Source organism: Motacilla alba, chromosome 10, assembly GCF_015832195.1.
Source record: "Motacilla alba alba isolate MOTALB_02 chromosome 10, Motacilla_alba_V1.0_pri, whole genome shotgun sequence".
Classification (NCBI taxonomy): Eukaryota; Metazoa; Chordata; class Aves; order Passeriformes; family Motacillidae; genus Motacilla; species Motacilla alba.
The window spans coordinates 14286545-14300945 of NC_052025.1; the positions used below are offsets into that span (position 1 = coordinate 14286545).

The 14401-nt window shown below is 48.1% G+C and overlaps 1 protein-coding gene across 4 annotated transcripts in view; it reads left to right on the forward strand.

Annotated features, from left to right (window-relative positions):
• The first annotated feature begins 298 nt into the window (after positions 1-298).
• SV2B (synaptic vesicle glycoprotein 2B) overlaps positions 299-14401 on the forward strand; it is a 60791-nt gene continuing 46688 nt past the window's right edge. The window contains exons 1-3 of one of the 4 annotated variants that reach the window (XM_038147057.1): positions 5470-5958; positions 10684-12746; positions 13947-14090. The gene's annotated coding sequence lies outside the window, so the exon portion shown is untranslated. Of the gene's footprint in view, positions 469-5469; positions 5959-10683; positions 12747-13699; positions 14091-14401 lie in introns of those variants that run through there. The other 3 variants (XM_038147058.1, XM_038147055.1, XM_038147056.1) reach the window with 3 other exon arrangements.

A 14401-nucleotide genomic window follows, 5' to 3' on the forward strand; every position in this document is an offset into this window, starting at 1 on the left:
GCCCAGTCATGCTGGGATTCCCCTCAGCTTCCAGCCAGAAACATTCCTGTATGTCAGCAATTACACCAAAAAAGGAAAAAAAAAAAAATCCCTCATGTAATGAAGAACTCTGCTAGAGAGCTGCAACACTTAGACTCTGGGCTGGATTTTATTACCGTGATGAAATTACACAAGCATTGCCTCTCTCTCCCTGCCTGCTGTGCAGCTCCTCGCTCTCCGCGCTGCTCCCGGGCTGCCTCCGCACGCTCCCTCCCCGCTCGCTCCGCAGCCGGGAAGCAGGTAGGACACGCTGGGCTCCCTCCCAGCGCTGGGGCTCCTGGGCTGGCATCCCCGGGGCTGCATCATTGGCATGCGGCTCCTGGCAGGACTGCATCAGTGCTAGAGGAGATGCGAGCGCAGAGCCTCGCTGCCGCACCGCCCCGGCCGCCGCACCCGCGCACCCCCCGCGCCTCCCCGGGGCCGCACAAGGTAAGGGCCAGGCGCTCCCCCTGCCCCACGGGACACGGGGACAGCTGGCAGCCCGGAGGGGGCTCGGTGCCGGGCAGGGAAAAGAAACTAAAACAAAAGGTGCCGCGGAAAAAGAAGATGCGCAAGGGCGCGGAGTCGGCGGATGAGTTGGGATGGGTGGGATGGTCGGGGCTGGGTCAGTGCGGTCGGATTGGAGGGGTCGGGGCAGCTGGGGACGATTTAAAGCAGCTCCAGTTTAAAATCCTCAGATTTAACGCTGCCTTCGCTCTGTGCCGGGAGCCCCGGAGCTGCTGCGCTGGAGAGTTTGAACTTGGGCTGGAGCAGTTTGCACCGGAGCGCTCCCGGTGTGTGCTCCGTCCGGGGTGGGCTGGCAGGGAGAGGGGGAAGCCCTTTGCTCGGGGACAGAGGCTGAGGTGTCCCCACGGAGCCGTGCGGGGCTGTGGCGGTGGTGGCACCCGGGCTGTGCGAGTGTGCCGGTGCCTGCGCGCACCAAGCCGAGCTGTCCTGCACCCGCTGCCATTGTCCTCCCTTCACCGAGAGCCCAGCTGCAGCTGAAGAACAGAACTGCAGCCACTCTCCCCTCTTGGGAAGGGTTAAATGAAGCCACAGAGAGAAAGCAGTGACCCGGGAGCTGGCAGAGTGGCTGTGGCGGGATGCAGGTGCTGTGGTGACAAGTTCCCGTGCGTGTGTGCGTGCCCACAGCGCATCCTGTAACACATCCAGGCGCACATCTCTGCAGGGATTGTTTTTGGTTTGGAGGACAAGTGTTGTTCAAGGGAAAATTTTATTGCGTGTGTCCAGCTGCAGCAATATGATCCATGACACCAAGAGCCCATTAAAATAATGGGTAAAAAGTGGCCCTGCAAGGATATTGCTTGTCAGGGATGACCTCATCTCGAGAAAAAAAAAAAAAAAAAAGGAAAAGAGTAACAGCCTGATGGTGATAATGTTCAGGGGAGGAGCATGCAGTGCTCCGTGTGTGCTGAGGGGGATCCCTGACTGTGTTCAGGGTGGAAAATTGTAAGCACCCACTAGAGCTTTTGGGGGACTCCTGCCATGAGGAGTCAGAGTAGAAGTTTCTGGTAGGCTGAGAGAAAGTCAAGTGTCTGACGTGGCATAAAAACTGCTGTTTCATTTCTCCTCTGTGTCCCTGGTGTTATCACCTGGGGCAAGGGAGAGGAAAAGGGTTAATTCTCTGGTTTACTTAGCCAGATACTGAGCATACAACAGTTCTGCACTGATCATCCCAGGCACTGAGCCCAACCTCTGCTGCTCATTCGGGAATTCACCTTAGTGCCTCTGCCCTAAATGACACAGGGCCCTAACACTTCATGCAGTGGGATGTCTGTGGTCAGACTCCTACAGGACAACCTGGAGGAAGGAGTGGGAGCAGAGACAGCATCCATGGCTTCTTCTGATCCACAATAGAAAAGCCCTCTTCCATCAGAAAGAGGAAGGGAATTCTCCCTTCACTGTAAGAGAGCTACCACAGGTAGCAGCACCCAGACTGGGGCCCTGGGTCTCAAGAGTTCCAAGAGGTCCTAAATAACTCCTGTTGCTTCTCTTCCTTGTGGCCCTGCTGTCAAAAGCACGTCCACCACTGCTAGATGGACTCAGCTGGAGAACTGCAAGGACACCTTGGGTTTTCCTGACACAACTTTGCAGTTGTGTAATGTGGGTGCTGGGGAACCCTTTGGGAGCATCAAAGCCAGAATCAGAAAGCAGCTGACGTGAGACAGCCTTCCACTTCAGCTTGCCAAATTCTGAGAGGTCTGCCCCATGAAGCAGCTTTTTGCACCTATTTGTGTTCTGGAACATCTTTAAATGAAAGTGCCTGGTACCTGACAACTTCTGATTGAAGTATCTGAGCTGAGCTGGAGGTGGAAGCCCACTCAGGTTCTGAAGCAGCCCCCAACCTGCAAGCACAGAGCTGGATGCTTCCCTAAAGTCAGCCTTGCACCTGCAGATGATTTCTGCCATTCTGGCTGTGTGCCTGCAGGCAGGGTGTGGGCCCCCGCTTCTGTCAGGACAAAGTGTGAAAAATTCCATGAGGAGAGGAAGAGCACATGGGCAGGTACTTGGTACAGGAGGTGCAAGAGTCTAGTTTAGCCTGTAACTGCAGGGAAAAGGCAGGATACTTGAGATGCACCCCTTTCATGCTCTGAGCTGGGAGCACTGCTTTGGTGAAATGGATTATGAGGGATGAAAAAGGCAGGAAAATTCCCCATGACCCATGGTGATGCTGTCCCACCTGTACAGCACACTGTTGGGCAAAACCTGGTGAGCCAGGTCTGGTTTTGAGGCTCATTCTGCAGCTTCCACAGCTCCTTTCCTTGCCTGAGCCAAGTGACAGCCCCAGGTCCTGCCACCTCCCCTCAGAGCTGCTGTGGGTGGCCTTTTCCTGGCCACCAAGTCCCAGGGCTGATAACAGTCCTGCTGGGGAAGCCAGAGTCAGCCTTGAAAATCCTCTCCCTGCACCGTCAAGCTGGCAAATTGATTTTCCAGCTGAACCTCTGAAATTGTTCTCTTTTGAAGAGATTATGGAATTACTCCTGTGCTAATGAATGCTTTAATGTTACGGTGACTAAAGTCCCATAAGGACTTTAAGTGCCAAAAAAAAAAAAAAGGCATTGTAGGAAAGGAGAGACTGGGGTGGCTGGGTCAGACCTCATTTCACCATCTGGGGGAGAGGAGAGGAGGAAAATGAGAGGCAGGTGAGGAGACACGCTCAGGAAAAGAAGGAGAGAGAAAACGAGGAGAGAGGTGAGGCTTGCTATGGTCTCCCACGAAGCTGCTGAATCCATCAGGAATCCCTCCTGCATCAGTTTATCCCTCTATCTCTGAATGCCGGAAAAGTAACATGTTAACTATTCCCTTTTCACCATCTCTCTGGCTGTACCCTCTGGCAGCAGGGATAACCCAGCTCCTGGTGAGCCAGAGCCCACATCCTGGGGCAGCCTGCTGTAACCCCCATGGGATTATCCAAGTTTAGCACTTTGCTCTCCTGGTGCATTGCTGTCAGGCTCTGATGGAACCATGATACTGATTTCCAAATATACAGAAAGAAAGTATATTCCCTGACACCCCCCACAAAGGCGTTTGCCATTTATTAGGGAGAGAATGTGCTTCTGGGGATGAGTCTGCATTGATCCTGCTGCTGTTCACAGAACACAGTCTCACCTCTGCTTTACAAACCCCGGGTTTGTTTCACTGTAGCTCCATGGGTTAGCACCAGGTTGTCTCAGATTTAAGCAAGAGCAGAGTTAACCCCAAAGATGGGATGGGGAAGCAGTGCAGGGAAAACACCTCCATGCCACAGGAGCCTCAATGCAAGGGGAAGGCTGGTTTATATTTAGGTTAAGGGCTCTGCACAGAATGGGTAATCCTCTTTTCATGAATTATCCAGGGGATTAGACAGCTTTAAACTCCCCCAGGCCTCCCTGGCTGCAGCCAGGCTCGGTGGGAGCCAGGGGGGCCATGGCTGGAGGGAGGGAGATGCCAGCAGGTTGCTGATGACTCATTTGGCTGCTGCCAGCCCTGCCAAGCACTCCAAGAGGTCACCAGGGGCCCAGACACAGAGTGACACAGGAGTGACGTGCAAGGCAAAAGGGAACATCCCAATTAGGAAAGAACACGGGGCTTTATAAATAATTGCAGAGACAGGGAGCGTGGCAGCAGGTAGGAGGAGGGACAAGAGACCCGAGGCAGCAGTTTTCCAAAGTGTAATATCCTTGCTAGACTTTTCCAAGCTGTTCCTCTAACCAGAAGAAGGGATGCTTTTGGAACTGCAGCTGATCCATCTGAGGAGATGCTCCAAACCCACCTGCTTGGGCTGGCTTGGCAAACGCGAATCTGGGGATGCAAGTCAGGTTCATCTGTTTGGAGTGCGAATGGATCACTGTCAATACTCCATTAAAATGTTGAAGGGAGGCCAACAGCACAGCTCAGGGACAGCGAGGGGGTGGGGAAGAATGGGATGCAAACAGGGAGGCAGGCTAGATTGCACCAAAACCTGAATATTTCACTCCATTATGGAGCAAGTGCCCATAGCAGATTTCTGTTCTCTACCTAATGCTGCTAGAAAAAAAAGGAGTCCTGTCACTAATCCTGCCTTGGGGGCCCATTCATGCCACAGAAGAGATATTCTTGATCCTCTACATGTGGGTCTAGGGACAAAGTTTTGGTAGGGAGATGAATGAAAAAGGTTCAACTGTGCAGGCTGGGCTGTGGCTGACACCCAGCTCTGCAAGAATGACAAGGGGGTTCTTCCCCCTTGTGCCAAAGGCAGTGGAAAAAGCCAGCAGGGAGGACAAGTTCATGAAACAGGAACAGAGTCCTTGTGTCCTAGCTAGTTTTCTGTCCATGGGTTTGTGGTGGGGCCACTCTCTTCCTCCTCTAACCTCTAGAAGCTGGGGTCTAGCTCTAAGCCAGTGTGGTTTGCCTTACTTCACTCGATTTTCCAGGCTGTAACTAAGAAATCAGTGGGTTTTTTTCCCCTGTTTCTCTTCACATTTTACTGCTGCCTAGACATGCTGCCTTGCCCTGGAGTTACATCCCCCTGGACCTGTGGACCCTCACAGTACAGGTCTTATTCCCCAGACTCAGCCTGGTCACCCTTGTGTGGACTGTAGAAAAATCAGGTTTATTCATAGGAAGTTGACTGTATCAAGACACTTTATTTCCCCTGCATTTAAATCAATTTATTCCACTCTCTGCTGCTTATCCTACATAAGCTAAATCAGGATTTTGACCCTGTGTTTTCCCCTGCCCAGAACTGGGACAAATTGAAAGCTTTGTTCTCCCGTTCAGCATTCTCTCTTTTACACATATCATCTGGAGGATGCTGTTTAAATAATGTCAGGGGAGCCTGAGTTGAAGAGGGAATAAAAGAACAGTCTCCCAACTGGCTGCTAGGATGGTGAATTCGCTGGCTAGCCCTGCAGCTCCTGCCTTGCCCAGACACAGAGTCAGTATCAACCGTGGCTTGTTTCTGCTGGGAAAGGCAGAGCTCAAAATCACTGGAGAAAGCCTGGGTGAAAGAGGGAAAGCAAAGAAGGGAAAAACCATGGAAAGTCTTTGCCTTTAATGTGAGCTAATGTCTTTCCTCCTGCGTCGTCGAACATCCTCAATTTCCTGTTTAACTTGAAGTCAACACATCTGTCACGTTAGCATCGCTCGCTGCCTGGTTTCCCCAAGCCACCCCCTCCCATCTGCTCTCCTCCTCCCTCCCCTCCCCTCGCTCCGAGCCTGGGGGTGTGTGTGTGCCTGCGCTGGTGTTTTCTGCTGCCGAGGGACTTTTCCAGAGCTCCTGCAGCAGTACCTGGATGTGCTGGCAGCGGGATGATCGGCTTGGCTTGCAGAGCATTTCTTTCTAATCTCCGGCTTGTGGCGTCCCAGCAGAAAGGGGCAAACCTCTCAGGAGCGGCTCTGCGGGCTAGACAGAGGGGAAATGGCTGGTGAATGGATGTGGTGAGACATTTCCTAGTTCTGGTAAGCAATGATGCTTTTCTCTCTTTGGTCCCGTTCTGGGCGATCAGTGCAGGTGCAAAAGAAATAGGGTTTAACGGGGTAGGAAAGCAAAAGGAGGGAGCTGGAAAGAGACGGGAAAAAATACCAGTGGAGCTCATTTGGTTTGTAGTGAAGCTTTTCCAGGGGTCAGTGCTCATCAAAGCAAATCAATTACTGTTGAGAGGCTGGGAATCAGGCAGATCAGTGTGTGAGCCTGGGCAGTCAGACCAGTTCTCCCTCACAGACAGATCTGTTGCCCACCCTGTATCTTTTTTCCCTTGTGATTTCCAGCTTGGTCTGATGTTTTCCATGTAATCCTATATGAACTCCTACCTGAATGCTGCTTCTTCTGCCCTGTGCTTGTTATTGCAGGAGTTGTGGGAAGTCATTCATAAATTCTTGCCCCTGAGATGATGCATAAAGCCTCTCAACTTTGCTAGCTGATGAACTATCTCCATCCTAAAGCCTAACTGCATTTTTCACTGAAGCCAGTCCCCTAGGTTCTGCCAGAAGCTGATATAGAGAGAGGTGCAGATGAAGATGTTAGGAAGGAAGAGGGTCTCACTGGACACTCTAATGGGACTATGAGCTGTCTGATGTCCTGGACATGGGATTATTCCAAATGAGAGGTTTGCAAGTCAGTGTCTCACAGGATTCTCAAAATAGGTGTCCTGCATCTTAGTTGAGTGACAGCAGAGCTCTTATACCAGGGATGAATTTAGGACCCTTGTTTAAAGAGGATCAGGGAATAATAAACCTAAGAGCAGCCTTTGCAATCTGGCTGTATTGAGTCTGCAAAGGTCTGTACATAACAAAAAAAAAAGAAAAAAAGAGAAATGTAGTGGGGGAGCTTTGGCAATTTTTCTAACAGGTTCAGAAATATGACCTTCTTGACAGACCTGTGTTTTCCCCAAAAATTGGTGCAGAATTTGGGAGATACCAAAACATTTTTTTCTAGCAGAATTAAAGCTAGTTCTGGAGAACATTTCAGAGATGATTTGTTTATAAAAATATTCCTCTCATGATGTATTCATGCAGAAACCTCCACTTGCTAAAAACTCACACATTTCCTCCTCTTTGATGTTAGATGCTGTGGCACTGAGAGTAAGTCACTTTGGGGTTTGTGATTATTTTAGAGCAACCTAGACTTTTCAAGCACCAGTTATATTAAATTTAAAGAAAAAGATCCTCCTCTCTTCAGAAGCAGGTCTTGACTTGGAGTTTTGTTTCAAGTGTGTGCAGGGGGACAATCTTTTGACCAAATCTGTGTGGTAGGCAAAGGATGGAGAGAACATAGGGAACTGAAAGGGGCTTTGCTAAAATCACTTTGCTAAAAAAGTGACTAAATCCCAGCACAGGGCAAGAAGGAAAGAGTGCAGGTGCAGAAATTGCCCAATTTGTTGTCTTTGGGGGTTGATTTTTTGCCTCTGGGTCATGAAGAGGTTCAGACAGAGGAAGGAGAAGTAGGATTTCCATCCTTCCTGCAAGAGGAATTTAGCCCCTGCACTGGACTGCATTTATTTTAATACATAATCAACACTGAGAATTGATTTCTGGTTGTTTTATCTATAAACTAAGTCATGTGAGGAAATCATCTTAGAGAGGACAGCTTTTGTGTCCTATGACCAAAACACCATGGTTTGTTTCAAAAGGTTGAAATTCCTTCACGTTACCTGGAACATTGCTTCTGAACACCAGTAGGTCTATAAATTATTTTTCTTGTTGAAATATCTTGTAAAACCTGCAGTAATGTTGATGCCAGAGGATCTCTGCTGTCAGTTTGGTGTTGTGTGCACTTGTCCCACATTCAGTCTGAGGTGCTGGCCAATGGTGACTGTGCTTTCCTCCTGTCCCTCTGCAGTGCTGCCTGGCACAGTTAATTTCCCCTTGTTTAATTAATGGCTCTGTAATATTTATAAAGAAAAAAACTCATACCCATCTGTGATAACTTTGGTGCTTCTGCCAAGATGAAATTCTAGGGCCAAATGAATATTACAATATGCTGGATATAGAGATGTTTATAATGGTCCAAATTTCCTGAGCCATCCTGATTTGATAATGGGGAAGTGAAGGACTGATCCTAAAGTCTGTCTCTGGATAGAAACAGAATGGAATGTGGTACAGAATTAATGAATGTTATGACTTTAATTGAATTTTAGTCTTTTCTTATGGACATCTGGGTTAAAAAGGATGGATTTCCCTTGTGAAAAAAAATCCATTTGGTGAGGGCAGGGAGTCATATGGGATCTTAAATGAAGAATACTCCAGATCATTCCTGTGATGGCACTTGGCATCAGTCATCATCTCTTCAAGACAAGGCAATCAAGAAGATGGAAGATGAAACCTTTCCTCACCAGGGAGACTTCCACATTATTTGATTGAAATTGGAATCCTGTCACCTCATGCTTGTCTCTCCAGATTTTCCTTACCACATCTGCTAAATTCCCAGCAGCTATTTGTGTTTGAAGTGAGGCCTTCCTCCCTCACAGCCCATCTGCTCAGCCTGCTTGTTCTTCCCCTGCAGTCACGACTTAGTGAGCAGGGTTATGGCAGAGGAAACTCACTGGTGTTGGGGGGAGAAGGAAGGTGGGATGGATTGAGGTGGCCTGGCAGATTGCCTTGGCTGTGCTGAATTTGAAGGAGGAGCTGGGTTAAAACTGAGGGAAGAACCTCTTATGAATGAGATTTTAGTCAGAGAAAGGGAGCTGGGATCTCAGGCCACTTCGAGGACAATTCTTCTCTTTTTCTAGTACTGTCCCAGGGAATCTTTACAGATAGATGTCAGAGAATCTCCATTATCTAAGGTGACAACACACCTGGGCATGTTCTTGCCTGCACTAGTGCCAAGGAGGGAGAAGAAATTACAGCTTCTCTTGCTTGGAGGAGGTTGAAATCTGAGAGCATTGTAAGTATCTAAACTCCCTCATTAAAGCTGGAAGGGCTACAGGTCTTCAGAGATGTTTTTTGCTCACCTTCATGTGCCAAACCTGGATACATGACTGCAGATAAAGAGGGATGCAATCAAGATCTACAAAGGTGTGATGTGGAGGAGACAGTAGGGCTGCTGACTTCTCTTCTCAAATCCAAGACCCAGGCAACATCAGAATTGACTAAGAGAAGCCAGGTACAGCTCCAAGATGCCTCTTGGCAGGAGAACTGTGTCAGGTCTGATGCTGGGCAGGCTCCTCCAGGAGATGCTGCAGGACTGTGAGGGCTCAGCTCTCACTGATTCAGTGTTTCCAGTCAAACTCAGTGTTTTGCTGGGCTCCACAGCAGCTCTTGTGGAAGATGAGTTTGCAGGAAACTGTAATTCAGCAGCTCCTGACTGGGTGATGGATAGATTTGTTCAAGCCCAGCACAGCATCTGCCCCCTTGGCCTCCCACCCTCCCAGGCTGGGAGTAAGGCATGGTGTCCTCTGAGTAGCACTGTAACGTGGAGACTTTCCCAGTCCTGGCCTGGAGATAATCCCTGTGGGGTGTTCTGTAAAATGTGACAGGTGAACAGATCCCTGCAGGATGTTTTTCACCCTGGGGAAAGTGCTAAGGGAGCCAATCTGCTAGGCAGATAGGCTTCACACCCCTCCTGCTCTCGAGGTACTGCAGTGGTAAACTGAAGACAAGTCCTCAATCAGGACATGATGTCTCAGGGATTGCTCCCACCATATCCCTCCTGGCAGCAGGGAAAATCCTGTCTCCTGCAAGGGACACTTCTCTTGCCCTCTGTGGCAGGTGGTCAGGCTGCTGCAGATTAACTGCTGTAATTATTGCAGCTTACAGGTTTCTGACCTCCTGAACTTATATCCAAGCCCTTCTCAGGCATGTAGGACTCTCCTGGTGTCTCCTCTCTGCCTTGAGACTCCGAGGAGACCCCCGTAGGAGGAGGAGGTGGTGAATTTTTTGAGGAACCTCACTTATGTTGCAGTTCTTTAGGCAGTCATGGTCCTCCATCAAGCCCAGTTACACCTTGTTCTGCAGCTCCTGGGAGTCACACTCCCTGAGGGAGCAGCACATCTGGGGAATCAGGTTAGAGGCAGATTAGATTTGATGCCTCCAAGGGGATGATTGAGGGTTTGGGGGACGAGAATGGAAGCATGCAAAATTCTTCTCCAGCTGTACTTGGCACAGAAGGTGTGTTGCACAGATGGATGAAAGTTCCTGCTGGTGAATAAAAGTTCTTTTAGATTTATAAACTATCCTGGGTGGGTGGATCCTGATGTCATTCTCAGGGCTGTAAATCTATTAAATAAGTAAAATTTCTCTGGCCTTGTACCAAAATAAGAGATAGATGGGCTACTATGAGAGATATGGCACCTCATAATGCAGTAAAATAAAAAGTGATAATTCTGCTCTGTACACAAAGTCCAGGGCTCTCTCTGACCTGATAGATGGGAAGCAGGAGAAGATTTGTGGCCACAAGAGGTGTGGGCTTTTTACAAAATGGCAACTGGTTCTCAAATGTTTTCAGCACACTATAAAGGAGAAAATCTGACCCAAATTCCTCTCATCTGCCTCCACTGAAAGTGAGAGTGGGAGCCAGTGGGATCAGCCATTTCTTGGGGGAGTTCATTTGTCCTTCTACACACCCAAACCAATGCACTTATAGCCCAGTGCATTTCGGATGTTTTATCAGGACTGTTTCATTGCAGCAATCTAGTGTGCATTAATTATAAGCATGTGTAAATGAGGTGTTAAATGATTTATTCCTAGACCCAGATTGAAAAATCCCAGTGGTTTCTTCTCCATGTGCAGCTGCTGTTGAAAAAATCAGACTCCTGGCATTGAGGAGGACATGAGGAGTCCAATCACTTGCAATTCAGCCCCAGAATTGCTGGGCTTGGTGCAGTCTGAGCCTCCCAGGTGAGCCAAGGCAGGCTGTGGCCAGCATGGAAGGAGCAGGGAGCCCATCTCCAGTGGGGCCAGCACATGCATGACAAATCCTGCTGTCACCACTGCCAGTCACTGGCCCTCTGGGAGCTGTGGTGATGCCCTGATGTTGGGACACCCTTGGGAAGAGGGGAAAAGCCTTTTGCATTCTCAGAGCCAGAGGATGGGAATTAAGAGTCATTTTAATTAATCTTGTACTTATTATTTATCACTAATTGGATATGCTTTTGGTGCTCTTTTTTTCTTCTTTTAGATAAGGGTGTTTAGGGTTGGTTATTAGTATCTACTTTATAGTTCCAGCAAGAGAGGATCCTCTGTTCTTAGGAGGTAAGACAGTGCAAACCATCAGAGAATGCTGCTGTGCTGTGGCCATGCCTGGGGGTGCTGGGCAGCACAGACACCTCCAGCCCAGGGTGCCCAGCAGCAGGGGAGGGACAAACCAGAGCCTTGCAGAGATCAGGGGTTCTGATAGGAAATATTCATAGATCATTTCTGACCAGAAAGCATTTGGCGCTGTGACATGATTTTGGAAAGTCAGGCGTGACTAAAGCAGGTCACTTTGGGGTGTCTCCTTAAGGCTTTATTTCCAAACTATCCTCCTAAATCATATTGGCTACCAACAGAGTCTGTGCTGAATGCTGCGCAGCCACGACAGATGATGTCCTTTCAACTCCTCTAATCCCTCTGACACACACGGGACAGGCACTAAGGGAATGAGGAAAGATTAGGAAAAGCCTAATTTTACCCCCTCACACAGCCTGCAAATTCTGCAAAGCCTCGTCTGTAGCCACAGCTTACACCCTGCCTGCTTGAAAACCAGAAAGACACGGGAGAGAGCTCAAGTCCTGCTGACTCACAATTACAGGGTGCTGAGCACAGCAATTTCCCAGCCATCAGCAGGAAAGGAAGGAAGATTTACACCTGGGGAGCGTCAGGGAATTTGGAAGGGAGGAATGAAAAATAAGGTGTTTCAAATCCATGCTGTTTGAAAGCTGTCACAGCTAGAGCAGAAGGCTGAAACAGGGCTCACATTTGGCTTTCTCCGGAGCAAATGTGTAGAGGAGGCAAGTTCTCAGGATGGAGAGAGGCTTGGTGAGGGTGAGAGCCCTCATCCCCCCTCGCCCTCTCTGTGCCAGGCAGCTGCTGCTGGTCCCTGCTGTTCCAGGCCATGCAGCTGATTAAATATTGAAAGGGTTTCGTTGCTGCTGCTTGAAAAGCTTCTGTCTGGATGAAAATGAAGTTATGTGAGGACAAGTTTGTGCTGGTGAAATTAGTCTCTGTTTGAATACATCTGGCCGTACCATACAAACAGACCCAAAATAGTTTCATGGGTTTCAATGAAAAGGCTCCATCAGGACGTGGGTTTGGGTTCCTCATTTTCAGAGCCAAGGTGTGGGAGTGCTCAGGGAGGTGGGGATTGCAGATGGGGGTCAGGCTGAATTGTCAGAGTCCGTGTGGCATTCAGAGGCTGTTGCAGGTGCTCCAAGGCTGGTTGTGATGGGAGCCAACACCTGAGGTCCGTGTGAGCACACAGCAGCCCCAGGCTCAGCTCCCACACACCCCCAAAACCCTGGGACAGACAGGGATGGTGGAAGTGCAGGCAGAGAGAGGGAAGGGATTTGTGATGAGTTATAGGATAAAGGCAGAGGCAGGAGGAGAGCTGGGATTAGAAGTGTGAGAGATTGAGAGGGTTGATCTGTGGGCTGTGACTGCAGGGAGTGTCACAGCAGCACAGCTTGGCCTGAGACATTTTGTCACTTGATGCTGTCAGAAAATATATATTTCAGCAGGAAAACTACCATCATTGTGTGAGTGTCCAAAAGAGGCATGCAAATCTATCCTGTGATCAAAGGAAAACTTGGGGAAATGTCTCTGATCTCATTAGTGTAAGTATAAACAGAGAAAAGATATCAGCTTGATTAAAATGCTGCTGTAATCTGCAGAGATGTGGGATAATCTGTCCTGAAAGCACCAGGCCACCCTGGCAGGGAGGACATCCAACCCGGAGGAACAGGACAGGATGGGTAAAGAGCTGCTGGACCCTCTGGGTCATGAAGAGATTCAGACAGAGAAAGGAGAGACAGGATTTCCATCCTTCCTGCAAGGGGAATTTAGCCCTTCCACCGGACTGCATTTATTTTAATACATAATCATCTCTGGGAATTGATTTCTAGTTGTTTTATCTATAAATTAAGTCAAATTATGTCATAATTTTATGAAGTATTTCTAGAGTTTGATGGTTGCATCCTATGGGAGAGAAGTCTAGAAATGCCTGTGAGTAAACATGCCAGCAAAGCTTTGCTTACTCACAGCCTGAGTGAACTGGCCAACATTTGCTACACAAAACAAGGCATTTAGCAACTAATTTTTTTCCCCAATGGTAAGGAAAAAAGAAATATTTCTCTTCCTTGCTCAGACCCAGGTGATACGTCCACAGCAGAATCTGCGTTTTCATTATTCTTTGGACCTAACTGAAACTTGATTTCAAAAATTACATGAATCAGTTCAGTTTATGGGAGTCATTAAGCAGTTTGTAAGTGGTTTTTTTAGTGTTTCATGACAGTTGTTAATTGCATTTGATTAGAAGAACATAGTCACAGCAGGGCTGATGGATGGGTTCTCATCTGAGCAAATCTGGATTAATCTATAGCCCTAAGGTTGTGGTCCATAACATAATTGAAATCAAATTAAAAATCAAGACTGCTGTTAAAATGGGATGTGTGTTCATAGTGAAAGTCGTTTGCTATCGTTTTGGCATATTTTTCATTCTTTCAGAACATCTAGTGTAGCTCTTCAATTTCAATTATTTTTTCATAATTATACGAAAAGTTTTTGCACTGGGAAATATTCCAGCTGGAAGATTTCCAAAAGAAAATATTTCTTTTGACATTTAAAAATCAAATTCTGAAATGGTTTAGAATTCCTACTAGATTTAGATAAGCTATTTGATTAAAAAAACATCCAGAATTTCCAACTCCCAACAGTGTACTGAAAAATGCAGGACCTCATTGTAATTATTTAATTAACTATTGTTGAGGGTTTTTTCCCTCCTATGTGCTATGAAATAAAACCATGGTTTTTGGCAGGCTTACAGCATCTGAGGCCATGTGGCTCAGCAGAAATGCACAGCAAGTAAGGAAGAAAATGAAGTCTGAGCTGCACAGCTTTTCCCTCAAATGGGAAGGAATGCCCAGCCTGCCAACCCCCCGAGTTGGAATTAAGCCCCCCAGGTAAATAGGTCAGCTCAGGACAGACCTTCCCAGGAGGTTTAGATCTCCTGTACATCTTCCTGAATGAGAGGATTTTCCCCTTGGAGTGCTTTGGGAAGGCAGCAGCCCGAGGGCTGTGTGATGGGGGCTCAGGGCTCCAGCAGAGTCTGTGGCACCTGATTTATAGGAGAAAACCTTTGTCTTTTTCTAATTAATAAACGTAGCTCTTGTTCAGTTTCTTCCTTTAATCCCTCCTTTCTATCAGTGTCAAGTGTGTGGGAGGAACTGTCTGTGGAGGGATCTCCCCTGGATGGGAAAAACTCTTGGCTGCA